Source organism: Vigna unguiculata, chromosome 5 (genome assembly GCF_004118075.2).
Source record: "Vigna unguiculata cultivar IT97K-499-35 chromosome 5, ASM411807v1, whole genome shotgun sequence".
Lineage (NCBI taxonomy): Eukaryota > Viridiplantae > Streptophyta > Magnoliopsida > Fabales > Fabaceae > Vigna > Vigna unguiculata.
The window spans coordinates 25,746,455-25,759,865 of record NC_040283.1 but is presented as its reverse complement, the minus strand read 5'-3'; positions in this window follow the sequence as shown (position 1 = coordinate 25,759,865).

Genomic DNA, 13,411 nt, shown 5'->3' with positions numbered 1-13,411 from the left:
TCTACCATTTGAATCCATAGAATTCATGTAGACTAATAGATGTTCGGTTGATTTGAAGAAACTTGAAGAAAACTCAAAGAAAATGGAAGAACAACATAAAAAATGATAGAACACAATGAAAATTGGATGAACAACATGAAAATTTCCAAGAACCACGAGATAAGACCGAGAACGTTACTTAAACTTGAGACTCCAAGAATGAATGGCTCTTGATACCAATTTGATTGAGCTTCAAGGTGTGGTGGCCAGTTGTGATGAAGGATTGACCCCAACCAAGGATGGAAGCACATGCTTAAGAAGACTAAGCATGTTTAGAAAGGAAGTTCACTAATCCTTCATCCCTTTCATTTGTGTTTGTTATTTTTGATTCCCAAAGTTGACTTAGTTCAATCAACTTTAGTTGACTTGTTGACCTTTGACTAGGTTTGACTTGTTGACTATAGTTGACTTGACTTAAGTCAATATGCTAATCTATGTTTATTTGCTTTGTAGGTTAATTAGGAGTAAGAAAGCAATGCTAGGTGGCGCATGGTGATTGGGGAGCATAAATGATGTGAAGGAGAGAGTAAAGCAAAGGCATAAAGCATAAAGTAAAAAGCATGAAGCAAGTGTCCCTATGTACCTTTGGTCTCCTTTGTTTTTAGCACACTTTGGCAACTTTTTGGAGACATATGAGACACATTCTTTGTCTCCTTTTGTGCTAAAACGAAATTAGCCCTGCACACACCATAGTTAGGTCTTTTGTCTTTCATTTTTGTAACCTTACTTGACCTAGTTTCTAGAAGCTAGGGTTAGGTTTTTGTAGAGATATCCTTTGGTATCTATTATTTGCTTAGAGGCCCCTAAACTCTTCTATATAAGGGGTGCTCCTAAACATGTAAAAGGATTGAACATTTTGAAGTAAAAACACTCTTGTGTTTCAACCATTTGTGATAGTTTCCTCCCTTGGGAGTGGATACTTTTAAGCCTTATCTTGCATAGCAAGTGGCGGCACACATCCACCCATCTTCAAGGTTGCCATGGCTTCTAGCCTAACCTTGTAGTGGCGTGCTTCTCACATTTTTACCATTTCTTTCCTTTCCATTTTATGTTTTCTTCTTCCTTTAATTGTTATTGGTTTTCTATGGTTTATGTGCTTTCCATTTCCTTTTTGTTTTGAATCAACCCATCATCTTCTTCTCTTGAGCTTTGTGAAAGGAACCTTCACATCTAGATAGCTTGCTATCTTAATGTCCAGTGGGGATTTCACTTAGCTTTCTTAATCAACTCACACCATATTCAATAATCTTAAAAAGGAACAAGATAATCCTTCATCATTTGGTATCTAGATCCTAGGTTATCTTGAATATGGTGTTTTCATGTTCTAACCTTGTCTTGTGTAGCTATCTTTGAATGGTCCACATAAAAACAATGCTGGCAGAAACTGTTCACGATTTTAAAAGATTAAACTGCACCTTCTCAATGGTCCAAAAATTACGTTCTTGATGTCAAAAGAAAGCTCTGTTAGTCTAGTTTTTAACAAAAAAAGAACCAGTGCATTTGGAGTTCCGTGGAGAGAGTTATGACTGAAATAGTGAGCAAAGGTCAGAACTGCCGAGATCACCGCGAATCAACGTTTTTCAGGTTATGTTGGGCAGATTTGGCTACTGTTTTTGTTACTCTTCTTACTCCTAAATGTGGTTGGATAACATGTCTTTGGATGCTTAGTCTTTAAGCCTCAAATCCATGAGTTTAAATGCATGATAGCTACATGTTTGTGTCTTTGTGTATGTCATGTTGAGTCTTTAAATGTGTCTAACTTTTGCTTGAGTCTCTTATCATATGCTTCTTTGAGTTTTCTTGTTCTTGTTTCTAAGTATAAAAATGTATATGACAATACCTCTATTATATTAGAACAAGAAAAATAAAAAAATGTATGTGACAATATTAATAAATAAACACCTATTAAGGTATTATTTTCTCCCATATGCCTTCATTGTGATCACTTCGAATAGCATGGATGTCATCAGTTACGTCAACAACCTTGTCTTTATTGCTTATTGACGAGGAAAAACGTTATCTCTATATCTTAATAATCTTCCTCATCATTTTTGTGCGCTCTTCGTCCTTTTAATACAACTAGCCATTTCTGATTGGCTAAAAAAATGGCATAAAAAATTTGTCTTGCTTAACTAGCCATAATAAATGGTTCATCAGTATAACTCATCTTGTTAAGATCCATAACTTGAAGTCAATGTCATATGTCTCCCCACCCAAGATGCTATCAACTCATTTACCCTTGAAAACTAGGACTTTAAAATTTACATAGTCAACTTCTTATATTTCTTGTATTATGCCGAAGTAACTCATGGATGTTGTAATTGGATTTTTGTCCTTAAAACTAGCAAAATGTACAACTTCAGCTTAAAGCGTAACCCCAACATTTTGAACTCTATTTTTTTCATCTTCCATCTTTGAATAGAAATAGTAATTGTTAATGTAGTACCTACCATATCTCATCACATCAGTGTTTGATCCACGAGCTAGTCTAAATAGAGTTTTAGAAACATTTGGAATTACGTAAACATTTTTATTATACCATGATATGAAAGTTTTGCTATGTTCATTAAGTGCCCATTTTTCACTCATTCATGGGTGTGCAGACTTGATTTCATCAATGTGTGGAGAAAGGTAAGGAGTCACTTCTATAGTGTTGTTTAAGACTTACAAATGGGCTTGATCAACTTCTTTTCTACTAACACCTTGAATCTTCACTCCTCGAACACCCTTACCTTCACATTTGCCTTCATGTCTACTATTAGGAACTCCAACTGGTTCACAACTTGGCAAACAACTTGAGCATAATTGAATGGCTTATTCTACAATGTATTGCTCTATAATTGAAGCTTTCGGTTGATACTGACTCTTGATTTGTCCCTTTAAGATCTTCATGTATCTTTCAACTGGGTACATCCATCTCAAGAGAACCAGCCAGCACAATCGAGTTTCCCTCCCTTGATGAACTATCAAATGAACCATGATATCAAAAAATGAGGGTGGAAAATACATTTCTAATTGACACAATAGTCTAATGGTCTCATTTTTCAAATCATCTAACACTCAAGGGTCAATAACTTTCTTGCATATGACATTAAAGAACATACATAAACATGTTAAAATACCTCTTCTAGAAGTAAGTAAGATGACTTGAAAAGCTATTGGGAAAAGTTGTTGCATCAGCACATGATAATCATGAGACTTTAAACCAACTAACTTTAAATCTTTCATAGAAAAAAGATTGCTAATATTTGAAGAGTAACCTTAGGTCACCTTCTTCAAACTTTTTAAGCACTGACAAAAAATTTGCTTTTCTTTTATAGAAAAGTGTGACAAGCTCGGGGTAAGTAGGTGCGTCTTCCAATTGATTGTGGATGTAACTCATAATGAATGTCCATGTCAGACAAATCTTGTCATACTTTTACTCCATCTTTGTCTTTCCATTTACGTTTAGTAATGTCTCGATGACACTATCACATAATTTTTTTTTACGTGCATCACGTCTATACAATGTCATAACTCAAGTTTACACCAATATGGAAGATTAAGAAGATTGACTGTTTCTTCCAAATATTTTTCTCCGTGGTCTTTTTGTTTTGATGTTTTTTGAACACAATGTCAATGTTTTTCACCTGGTTGTATATTTTTTCACCATATCGGAGTCTTACCACAACTCATCCTCAAGACTTCCATTAAATGCCTTTTGCATTGAACGATAATGATGATTTCGATGAAGGAATTTTCTATGTGTTGTAAACACAATTGTTTGATCGTGCTTCAATTGAAAATAACTTGTGTTTGCTCCACAAATGGACATGCAAAATGACCTTTAACACTGTAACTGCTCATGTATCCATATGATGGATATCATTTATGGTGCAAAACAACATTACATGTAAATAGAAAGTTTCTTGACAATATGAATCATACACATCGACACCTTCTTCCCATAACAGTTTCAAATCATCGATTAACTGTTGGTATCGCGCAGCGGAATGTTTGAGCGTGCGGACAAAACCAAGAGGGGGGTGAATTGGTTTTTAAATAATAAAATTAATACTTTAAAATTTTTCCAAAATTTATCAAGTAGATCAATAAATAATTTCTTTATAACAAAATAATGGATGAAATAAAGAGATAGAGAAGAAGATTGAACACAAGTATTTATACTGGTTCGGATCAAAAGACCCTACGTCCAGTTGTTAATCTCTTAAAAACGAGATTAACTAAATCACTAACAAGTAACATATTTACAATCAGATATTTAGAGTGTAAGGAAAGAAAACACCTCTCTTGAATCTCACAAGAGATGAACACCTTTCTCTGAATCACACAGAGAACCTTGACCTTAGCTTTCCTAGCAACAGCAGCACTCAATCTCCTAGAACACCTCTCAGGAAAAGTTATCGCTCTACCCACACTAGGTTTTTCAAAGCTTCAATTGAGAACACTCAGAGAACTCTCTTGCAGTCACAGCACTAGCACTCTAGCTTCTCAAAAAGGTAATTGAGAGGTAACTCTGAAGTTCTTTAAATAGGGGTTCCAAAAATTAGGTCAAAAAGCTGAACAGTCGCGCCCAACTGACCAGGATAATCGATTATCACTAGTGATAATCGATTATTCCAGTGTGGTTTATGGAAAACAAATTTTTGGGCAGATAATCGATTATCAGAAGTAATAATCGATTATTCCAGTGCTTTCTTGAAAAAATTTGTTCAGCTCAGGATAATCGATTATTCCAAGTGATAATCGATTATCATTTTGATATTTCGAGAAATACTAGAATTTTCTTGTACAATACTGCTTCTAACTTAATCCAATTACATTTTACACAATAGCTTTAAACATAATAACATGTAGTCTTCATATTGTCTTCCAGATGGCTTTCAGGCTTCTTTTATCATCATCAAAATCTTGCTTCAGCATTTAGACTTGTATTGCTTTTGCCAACAATCTCCCCCTTTTTGATGATGATTAAAACAATATGTTTAAAGTGTCTGCAATCAAAATATCTTACAAGGAGATTTGTTAGTAGCATTGTTTGGTTTAAATGTTTAAACTTTTTCTCCCCCTGTTTTGATCATATGAAAAAGGTTTTAACAAAGAAGCTCCCCCTCAATTTGGCATAGGTAAAGAATAACAAGACAAATATTCTTATAGTAAAAATAAAACTGGAAAACATATTACAATTGCAAATAATGAGACAATGATGTAGACTGTTAAAAGTCTTGACTCATGTCATCATCATCCTCATATTTATTAAATTTATGTTCTAAGTTTGAGATCCTAGAATCTAATCCTCTAATTAAGCCAGTGACTTCTTCATGTCTATGAGTGGAGAGAAGAAAGAATTCTTCAAGCCTCTGATTGAGATTTAAAATGTGATCCTCTAAAGAAGAGGATGAGCCACCAACACCACTGGATGATCCAATATGTGTGTCAACAGGAGGAATAGGAGTAGTGGGAGGATTTTCTTCTTCTTCATTGTCCGAAGAAGGCATATCATCCTTGTGAATGTAGGTATTCCCAAAAGGAATAAATTTCATCTGCTTCAAGGAGTTTTCTGCAATTTTGTATGCGGCAATTGTCTTATGAGACTGTTCATCAGAGACATTTACCCCTTTATACTCACAAATACGAGAGATGAGCAAAGAATACGGAAGAGGATATTGAGGCAATCGTTTGGCTTTTAGCATGGTGTCAAGAATGATGCTTGGCCAATAGATGGGGATGTGGTTGAGCATGGCATATATTATCATAAGATCGGCTTCGCTGCACTGAGCGTGATTTGTACCACGTGGACATAGAATCCAAACAATGAGATAGTGAAGTAGACGCTCATTGATTTTGAGAGGTCCGCAAGTAATTGACGGCCAATTTCTTGATCTGGGTGTCGCATAAAGGATCTATATGCAAGAATTCTGTTGAACCCTTCTATGCCAGCTGTGAGAATGGGAGATGTGCCATCATGAATGGGAAATTGTGCAACATTTTCCCAAATATCATCATCTAAAATGATGTCGATACCTTTCACTTTTGTGAACCCAACTCCATCTCTGAATTTGTAGTTGAAATAAAAGGCTCGAACCAAATCTGGATAGTAAGTGCCTTGCATCTCTGTGAAGAATTTCACACCTTGTTCAGCCAGAAAGTTTTGAATGGTGAAATGGCGATTTACAAACCATTGAGACTGGATGAATTTTGGAGTGATGAGAGGTTTGTCTTTCCATAGTGTGATGAATTCAGAACGTCTTTCTTCATCCGAAATCCATCCTTCAATGGAGGCTGTTCGTGGTGCATTTGAGGGATGAGAGGCATGAGATGCAGTCCTTCTGCGTGTAGGAATTTTTCTGCGAGAGGATTCAGCCATGGTTTAGGTAAAAGAGAGAAGCCTTTGAGAGTTTTGTGAGAAAATGAGAAAAGGAGAGGGTCTTGAGTGTTGATGGAGAGAAAAGAGTGTTCTGGTGACAAAAATGGCAAATATTTATAGAGAGAAGACTTCAACGGCCATATACACGTGATTTGATGAAAATCTAGCCGTTGCAACGGCTATTTTTTGAAATTTGTTGGTCCAACGACGTGTAATAATCGATTATTCTAAGATGATAATCGATTATTGGTTCATAAACTTGGCAAAATATGAAGTCTGACGAGCTGATAATCGATTATCCTAAGTGATAATCGATTATTCCAGTGAGTTTTGATTTTTGGCTCAGAATTAAGGATAATCGATTATGGCCCTGAATAATCGATTATTATGAAGTGTTTTTGAATTTTTAGGAAGAGATTTTAAGGATAATCGATTATTACCCAAAATAATCGATTATTCCAGTATGTTTTGAGATTTTTGAAGAGAGTCTGATAATCGATTATTGACACTTGTAATCGATTATTTACGCTATTTTTCGGATTTCTTAAAGATTGTGAATTTTTAGCATTTAAGAGATCTCTAATATGCCTAAGTCTCTTCTTAGTTCATAAAATCTATCTTTAGCTAAAGGTTTTGTAAAGATATCAGCTAATTGATGCTTTGTATCTACATATTCTATTTCACAATTTCCTTTATTAATGTGATCTCTTAGGAAATGATGTCTTATTTCAATATGTTTTGTCCTAGAGTGCATTATGGGATTTTTGGTTAAATTAATAGCACTAGTGTTATCACATTTCAGAGGTATGTGATTTAAAAAGATATTATAGTCTTCTAGTTGTTGTTTCATCCAAAGAATTTGAGCACAACAATTTCCAGCTGCTATGTATTCAGCCTCTGTAGTTGACAAAGCCACACAAGCTTGTTTCTTTGAGTGCCAAGAGACTAATGAACTACCTAAGAGGTGACAAGTACCACTGGTACTTTTTCCATCTATTTTACAGCCACCATAATCAGCATCTGAATAACCTATCAAATTAGGAGACGCTCCTGAAGGATACCATAGTCCAAAACATGCAGTACCTTTTAAGTATTTTAAAATTCTTTTTACTGCAGTAAGATGTGATTCTTTTGGATTGGCTTGAAAACGAGCACACACACATACTGATTGCATAATGTCAGGCCTACTAGCAGTAAGATACAACAGAGAACCTATCATGCCTCTAAACATAGTTTGATTTACCTCTATTCCTGATTCATCTTTATCTAAGTAGCAGGAGGTTCCCATAGGAGTACTTGCTTCCTTAGCAGTATCCATTCCAAATTTCTTAAGTACTTCTTTGCAGTACTTAGATTGAGAAATGAAAGTTCCATTTTCCATTTGCTTAATTTGAAGACCCAAAAAGAATGTCAACTCTCCCATCATTGACATTTCAAACTCCCCCTGCATTATGCTTGCAAAGCCTTTACATAGTGAACTATCAGTAGATCCAAATATTATGTCATCTACATAAATCTGAACTAGCAAAATATGTTTATTTACTCTTTTGATAAATAGAGTTAAATCAATTTTACCTCTTTCAAAATCATTTTCTAACAAAAATGTACTTAATCGTTCATACCAAGATCTAGGTGCTTGTTTTAATCCATACAATGCTTTCTTTAATTTATAAATGTGATTAGGAAACTTATAGTCTTCAAAGCCAGGTGGTTGTTCAACATACACATTTTCTTTTATAAATCCATTTAAGAAAGCACTTTTGACATCCATCTGATATAGTTTGAATTTCATGAGAGAAGCATAAGCAAGAAGTAAGCGTATAGCTTCTAACCTGGCAACTGGAGCATAAGTCTCATCATAGTCTATACCTTCTTCTTGTCTGTATCCTTTTGCTACAAGTCTGGCTTTGTTTTTAGTGATGTTTCCATCCTCATCCAGCTTGTTTCTGAACACCCACTTTGTTCCTATTACTTGGTATAAATCATCCTTAGGAATGAGTTCCCAAACTTCATTCCTTTCAAATTGATTCAGCTCTTCTTGCATTGCAATGCACCATTGATCATCTTGAAGAGCTTCGTCTACACTTTTGGGTTCTATCTGTGAAACAAAAGCAACAGTCATACAGAAATTTGACATATTTCTAGTAACAACTCCCTTTGATATATCTCCAATGACATTTTCAAGAGATAATCCTCTAGGTGATTTCCAGCTTTTGGCAAGATCTTCAGGTTCAGTCAGCGGATTTTCATTTAGATACATCTCATCAAAGGCTTCTTTGAAATAATCTTCATCACCTGCATTTGTTTTATTTGACTCAAGAGGGTTCTCCTTAAGGTCCACAATTTCATCAAAAACAACATGCACAGATTCTTCCATATTCAAGGTTCTTCTATTAAAAATCCTATAGGCTTTACTAGTTAATGAATAACCTAAGAAAATAGCTTCATCAGCTTTAGAATCAAATTTACCCAAATTTTCTTTTCCGTTATTCAGAACAAAGCATTTGCATCCAAATATTTTTAAATGTGCTACATTAGGTTTTCTTCCTTTAAACAATTCATAGGGGGTAACTTTTAAAATTGGTCTAATGAGCATTCTATTTAGTACATAACAAGCAGTGCTCACAGCATCAGCCCAAAAATATTTAGGCACATCATATTCGTTCAACATGGTGCGAGCTAATTCTTTTAAAGATCTATTTTTCCTTTCTACAACTCCATTTTGTTGAGGAGTTCTAGGTGCAGAAAAATTATGCATAATTCCGTTTTCTTCACAAAAGTTTTCAAATAATTCATTTTGAAATTCTCCACCATGGTCGCTTCTTAAAACTTTAATTTTCAAATCTTTTTCATTTTGAACAGCTTTTGCAAATTTTTTAAAAGCTTTGAATGCCTCACTTTTTAGTGTGAGAAAGAAAGTCCATGTATATCGTGAGTAATCATCAACAATAACAAGAGCATAATAGTTTCCTCCAAAGCTTTTTGTCCTTGAAGGGCCAAATAAATCCATATGCAAAAGTTCTAACGGTTTTGATGTAGAAATTACATTTTTTGAATGAAATGAAGATTTTACTTGTTTTCCTTTTTGACATGCATCACATAGTTTGTCTTTTTCAAACTTAATTTTTGGTAATCCAATTACTAATTCTTTGGAAACTAGTTTGTTTAATTGTTGCATGTTAATATGAGCAGCTCGTTTATGCCATAACCAAGGATTTTCTTCTTTAACAACCAAACAAGTTATATCACTAGATGATGCAGTATCAAGATCAATCAAGTAAATATTATTGTGTCTCATACCTTTTAATGCTACTTCTTTGGAGTCCTTTTGATGAATAGTGCAGTAGTCACTCTCAAATATTACTTTGAGTCCTTTATCACATAGTTGGCTTATACTGAGAAGATTGTGTTTTAGTCCTTCCACATACAGTACATCCTTGATCTCCAAAGTATTTCCTCCACCTACATCACCCGTTCCAAGTATCTTTCCTTTGTTGTTATCCCCATAAGTGACAAATCCTTGTTCCTTCTTTTTAAAGTTCTTAAACTTCTTTTTATCTCCAGTCATGTGTCTTGAACAACCACTGTCAAGATACCACATTGATCTTCTGGATTTAGAAGTCATCTCACTATCAGTATCATCATGATTTGCCATCAGACATAAATTTGCTTCTTCATTTTCAGAATCACTGGAATTTGATGAACTTGAGGCATTGTCTTCCCAAGCTATATATGCTTTCTTTTTGAAGAATTTTCTACCCTTCTTTTCTTCACTTTTCTTTGAATTTGGGCAGTCAACTTTGACGTGTCCAGATTCTCCACATCTATAACATTTGAAATTTGAGGATGATCCTTGATTATCCTTCTTGTTGCTCTTGAATTGATTTTTACCTTTGGCCTTCATGAATTTTGTAAACTTCTTAATCATGAGACTCAGATTTTCATCATCATCTAAATCTTCTTCTTCCTTTTGTCGTTTGCTTTTAACTACTTCGGTTTTAAAGGCTATGTTCTTCTTTCTTCCAATATCTTCTTCATCATTTAATCTGCCTAGTTCAAGCTCATGTTCTCTCAGCTTTCCAAACAGAGCCGCCATCGTCATTGTCGCAAGATTTTGTGACTCCGTGATGGCTGTCACCTTAGGCTGCCAAGTCCTGTTCAAAGATTTAAGAATTTTTATATTTAATTCATCGGTGTCGAAAGTTTTACCTAGACCTTTGAGATGATTGACGATATGTGTGAATCGTTTCTGCACATCATATATAGTTTCTCCTTGCTGCATCCGAAACATTTCGTATTCTTGGATCAAGGAGTTCTTGCGTGCTCTTTTTACATCGTCTGTTCCTTCATGGGTTACACGCAATATTTCCCACATTTCTTGTGCACTGGTGCATACTGAGATCCTGTAAAACTCATCTAGGGTTAAGGCAGATGAAATTATATTTCTAGCTCTTACATCATATTGGGCTTTTTTATTTTCGTCTGCTGTCCATTGCGAGAATGGCTTTGGTTCCTGCACATCATCTACAATATTAACAGGAACAAATGGACCATTTAAAACAGCATCCCAAATACCCCTATCAACAGATTCCAGAAAAATTTGCATCCTAACTTTCCAGAAAGGATAATTTTCACCAGTAAATAGAGGAGGTCTGTTGATAGATGCGCCCTCGGCAAAGGTTTGATTTTGTCCAACCATTTTCGAAAATTTTGAATAACTATCAAAGCAAGCTCTGATACCAATTGTTGGTATCGCGCAGCGGAATGTTTGAGCGTGCGGACAAAACCAAGAGGGGGGTGAATTGGTTTTTAAATAATAAAATTAATACTTTAAAATTTTTCCAAAATTTATCAAGTAGATCAATAAATAATTTCTTTATAACAAAATAATGGATGAAATAAAGAGATAGAGAAGAAGATTGAACACAAGTATTTATACTGGTTCGGATCAAAAGACCCTACGTCCAGTTGTTAATCTCTTAAAAACGAGATTAACTAAATCACTAACAAGTAACAGATTTACAATCAGATATTTAGAGTGTAAGGAAAGAAAACACCTCTCTTGAATCTCACAAGAGATGAACACCTTTCTCTGAATCACACAGAGAACCTTGAACTTAGCTTTCCTAGCAACAGCAGCAGCACTCAATCTCCTAGAACACCTCTCAGGAAAAGTTATCGCTCTACCCACACTAGGTTTTTCAAAGCTTCAATTGAGAACACTCAGAGAACTCTCTTGCAGTCACAACACTAGCACTCTAGCTTCTCAAAAAGGTAATTGAGAGGTAACTCTGAAGTTCCTTAAATAGGGGTTCCAAAAATTAGGTCAAAAAGCTGAACAGTCGCGCCCAACTGACCAGGATAATCGATTATCACTAGTGATAATCGATTATTCCAGTGTGGTTTATGGAAAACAAATTTTTGAGCAGATAATCGATTATCAGAAGTAATAATCGATTATTCCAGTGCTTTCTTGAAAAAATTTGTTCAGCTCAGGATAATCGATTATTCCAAGTGATAATCGATTATCATTTTGATATTTCGAGAAATACTAGAATTTTCTTGTACAATACTGCTTCTAACTTAATCCAATTACATTTTACACAATAGCTTTAAACATAATAACATGTAGTCTTCATATTGTCTTCCAGATGGCTTTCAGGCTTCTTTTATCATCATCAAAATCTTGCTTCAGCATATAGACTTGTATTGCTTTTGCCAACATTAACGACTTTAGGTACACATCAATTTCATTTCCAGGTTGTCTAGGACTTGATATCATCATGGACAACATCATATATTTTCTCTTCATGCACAACAAAGGAGATTGATTGTAAATCATCAGCAAAATTGGTCATGAACTATGTTTGCTACTTAAGTTCCTATAAGGATTCATACCATCTGTAGCAAGTCCAAGTCTTAAGTTTCCTGGCTTTGCACCAACTTCTAGAAATGTTTCATGAATCTTCCATTGTAAGGAATCAACTGGTTATCGAAGAAGATTATCACACTTTCTTCCATCAACATGCCATTTCAAGTTCTTTGCATCTTCTTTAATGGAAAACAATCATTTCAATCTACGTATCATAGGCAAGTACCACATCACTAGAGCAGGTGGACCATCTTTGTCTTTATCACCACTATTTCCATCAATTTTCATTTTAAACCATGATAAACCACATGTTGGACACATCTTCAGTGAAACAAACTCCTCTCTGTATAATACACGATCATTGAGACATGCATATAACTTTTGATATTCCAAATCCATTGGACATAAAATTTTCTTTGCCTCGTTATTATGCATAGGTAACATGTTATTTTCTGGAAGCATCTCCTTTAGTAACTCCAACAATTATGTGAAACTTTTATTGGCCCATCCATTCCTTGCTTTTAAATTGAACAATTTGAAAGTTGTTAATAGTCATATAAATCTAGTGCATCCTGGGTACAACTAGAACGGATAGAAAATGGTTATTGTAAATGGATACCCGCGGGTAACGGGTGTGGGTATTTTTGATACCCGCATGTTAACGGGGCGGGTACGGGTATCATAGTATTTGTATCTATGGATACTCGTACTCGCTATACTCTAATTTAAATAAAAATAAATAAAAAAACATGATTAAAATATTAACATATTGATTTTGAATAAGTTTTTTTTTTTATCAATTAGTTTTGAAAAAAATTATTTCTTTGTAAACTGTCATTCAACATTATTTAAATGGGTTATTTGGACTTTGTTTAAAATTTATGAATGTTATGTATTGTATTTTATTTGGACTTTTTTTGTAAATACCTGCAGGTACTTGTGGATATTCATGAATATTAAAAAATTATGCGAGTACCCACATAATGGATACCCGACGGATATGGATACGTGTACGGGACAGATATTTATCCAGCGGGTAGGGTACGAGGGAGATACTACCCATATCTTACCCACCCTATTGACATCCTATTCTTCTGAATCAGACTTAAGAGAATCATACAAATGAGCTCTTC